A 3,435-nucleotide genomic window follows, 5' to 3' on the forward strand; every position below is an offset into this window, starting at 1 on the left:
GTCTGTTGCTGGGCACCGCCCCATGCCATCCCCTGCAGTTGGGTATCACTTCCCCAGAAGGAAGCACTCTTCTCCCTGCCTCGCAAGCTTCTTATCTGGCCTCCTAGCTTAGCCTCTTCTCCTCCACTGTCCCGCTCTTGGCTGTCCCCGCCCTTTGTGGTGATAGGCCCTTTGTGGATTCATTTCTGTATCTAACATAGCATCAACTGTGTGCCAGGCGCTCTGCCAGCGGCTGGAGAAACACCGGGGAATGGAACTGGCGTGATCCCTACCTTCACAGAGTTTCTAGTCTAGCCTCTAGTGTAGAATGTAGGTAAGGGCCTCCGCCCTTTCTTCAGAAGAAGTGTATCTCATCCACCCAATTTTGCTTACTATTCTAGACGTCTAGAGTCACCGACTCCCATGACTCTGACAGGGGATGATGATCTTTCTAACATGGGCACATATCCGATCTTCATTCATTTACTTGACAGATCTTGAGTGCCTGCTGTATGCCAGGTACAGCTCAGGCCTTGGGGCCCTTCCGACTCTTTTCTTCCTGGCCTCTAAGTCACTGTCCCGCTGTTCCCCAAAACCTCAGTGCTCCCGATCTCTGCTCTTTCCTTTCATGACCCTGGACTTGGGCTCAGGCTGTTCCCCGTACTGGCAGCAGACACACACCCCCCCCCCCCCCCCCCCCACACACACTGTCCCTGGAAAATTTCTCCAAGGCCCAGCTTAAATGTCATAGCCTCTGGGACATCTTCTTGAGTCCTCCAGGCAGCTCTCGTCACCTCCTGTCATAATGCCTCAAACACAGTTCCATTGCATTGTTGGGGGGATGTCTCTCTTTCTAGCATGAGAGGGCTCACCATACCCATCTCCCATGCATGGCCTGGCAGAGGGTAACAGTAGGACTGGACAGGTCGCCCTTTGGGTACTTCAGCATCCTGGTCAAGCCTCCGTTTCACCTAACAATTAGGTCAGCCAGTCAGGAAACAAGGCCTGGTCAGGCTTTCTCCTGGGTATCGGAGACCCCTGAGAGCCTGAAGTGTGCCCCTGTCCCCTTCCTGTCAGGGACCCATCCTAGCTGCTGCCTTTCTGAAATGTCCTAGCTCCACCCACCCTGCCCCTGGGCTCCCAGCAGTGAGAGGGTGGAGTGAAGGAGTGGGCCATAATCGGGAACTTCTGATTCCGCGTTGTGACTCAGAGAGCTGCCACCTCCACTCACACTTCCCCTGGCATGGGGGCAGAGCAGGGTCTCCTGGCTGGCAGCATCCTCTTTCCTTCTGCCCACACTGCAGCTTGCTCTCTGGCCCCCTATCACACCTCTGCCCAGGCCACACTCTGTCTTGACATTGGTCTTGGCCTTGCAGAGACCCCCTTCCTGGCAGGTGCTATCTGCCTTAGGGGCTGCCGCAGGAGGTATCTCACCCAAGCCTTCCTGCGCCTGGAGAACACTGGCCCCCCAAGCCCTGGGCACCGGCCCTCCCCTGCAGAACCAGGCCCTCCCCTGCAGAACCATGAGTTCCCTTATTTATGAGGGGCAGGCTGGGACAGGCCCCTCAGGCAAGCAGAGGGAGGTAGACGCTGGGGAAAATGTGTGAGTAGAAGACGTGGCAGCCCAAATCCCATCCCTGCCAACAAAAGACTGGCTGAGAAAGGAAGGGAGGGGCATCCATCACAGGGGCAGGCCTGAGGCAAGGTGTCAAGGGGCGCCAGGCCTGCCCGGGGGTGGGAGAGAGTCTTGAGTCCTAAGTCCTTGCAGTTAGGAGTGAGGAGAGAACGTGGTGTGTGTTATTCCTACCCTCGTTCCTCAGGGCCAGTAGACCCGCAGAGCCCGCCTTCAGCTCTGACCCCAGGACCTCTTTCGAAAGCCTGGGGCCCACCTCCCTGGAACTGGCAATATCATCATGCAGCTGGCACATGTAGGGGTCATTCTTTTTGCCCCCTTGCCTCTTTCTGGTTTCTCAAAGGGAAGTGGCTCTCCCTGGGCCCCCCCACTCCTTTCCCCGCTTTCCCCAGGTCTCACTTTCATGTGGAAGCTCTTCTTTCCTGTTTGAGCCTTAATCCCTCCAGACATCTGTGAGCCTGGCTCTGCCTTGTCCTGCTACATGTGGTGTCATATGAGGAAGGTCCTTTGAGTTCAGCTGTAGGTGACAAGGAGGTTCTGGCTCTGGGTCTGCTCTGCCGTGACCCTGTGACCCTCAGGCGATCCCCCCTTTTGCTTGTCTAGTGTCAGGGAAGCTCTGGTGGCTGGGGGAGCCTGGTCCTGAGGCAGCTGGGCTTCCTGGCATGTAATTAGGCTGAAGCCAGGAAGGAGATGCTGTCTTAGCCAGAGGGGCCTCCCAGGCTCTGTGTAATGAAGGAAACAAATTTGAATTGACAGAAGAGGGTTGTAGGCAGACACCAGGCCAAGGAGACACAGACTGGCTTGAGCTGGCAAAATTGGGTGGGGTGGAAGGGTAGTGGGAGGGTCAGACAGCTGTCACTGTAACATCAATAAGGATATTGCCATAGCAACAGGGCCTACCAATAGGACAAGCTCACAAACCCTTGTTTGGGGAATCTTGGAGTGAGGAGGTCTGGGAAGAGGCCCACTCTCTACTCACCTCCCCTGTCCTTCCTCTTCACCTTTTCTACATCCCTGGGCTCCACCACCCTCTAACCCACTACACATATTCTGTGAATCTAGTGTTTTAATTCAGGACTGAAAAGAGGAGGAGATTACAGCATGGAGAGAAATTTTCATGCTACTTCTTGTTTCTGCTTGGGGGCTAGTCTGGGGTCCCGGGCTTCACCTGGGGCTCCAGCCAGCCCCTGGAGAACACCGGGGCAAAGCGAGCAGTGGGAGATGTGACCAGAACCTGCAAGCCCAGGTTCCCTGGGGCAGGTGCAGAGAGACGCTGGGAAGGAAGGAGAGGTTGGAAGGTCTTCAGAAAAGGGGAGAACCAGGGCCAGGTATCCTAGAGTCACACACAGCACTGGAGTCCCTGCCCAGGCCTGGCTCCATACCTCTCAGCATTCAGAGACGGGGTGCAGAGTCCTCCAAAGAGGGGTCTACCCCAGTGTCAGGCTCCGGGAGAAAGCCCATGCCCTCATCAACTCCAGCACTTTGTCCACTTCTGCCTTTGCCTTGCCATGTGCCCTTGGACAAGTCTAAAAGCCTTCAGTTTCCCCATCTGTGCTGTCCTGTCCACCACCTCCCGATTAGCCAAATCAGGCCACAAGGACAGGATCTCTTATTCCCTCAGCTATTCAGGCTCCTGGCTCTCAGAATGCACTCAGTAAACTTTTATTGAATGAATGAATGAATGAATGAAGTGAAAGCCCCTTGGAGAGGCCACGGTTGCCCCTTAGTGGCAGGGCTAATGTGAAGTTAGGGGAGAGCCACATGTTGGAGCTGGGAGACTGGGCACAGTTGCCATGGAAACCTGTCAGAACAGCCTCCACCCC

At 55.7% G+C, this 3,435-nt stretch overlaps 1 protein-coding gene across 1 annotated transcript in view; it reads left to right on the top strand.

Moving 5' to 3' along the window:
• The window catches only part of NRG2 (neuregulin 2), a gene marked incomplete at its 5' end in the record, with an annotated part of 193,791 nt that overhangs the window by 158,541 nt on the left and 31,815 nt on the right, over positions 1 to 3,435 (top strand). The window lies entirely within an intron of this gene.

This window comes from Myotis davidii, unplaced genomic scaffold (genome assembly GCF_000327345.1).
Source record: "Myotis davidii unplaced genomic scaffold, ASM32734v1 scaffold545, whole genome shotgun sequence".
Classification (NCBI taxonomy): domain Eukaryota; kingdom Metazoa; phylum Chordata; class Mammalia; order Chiroptera; family Vespertilionidae; genus Myotis; species Myotis davidii.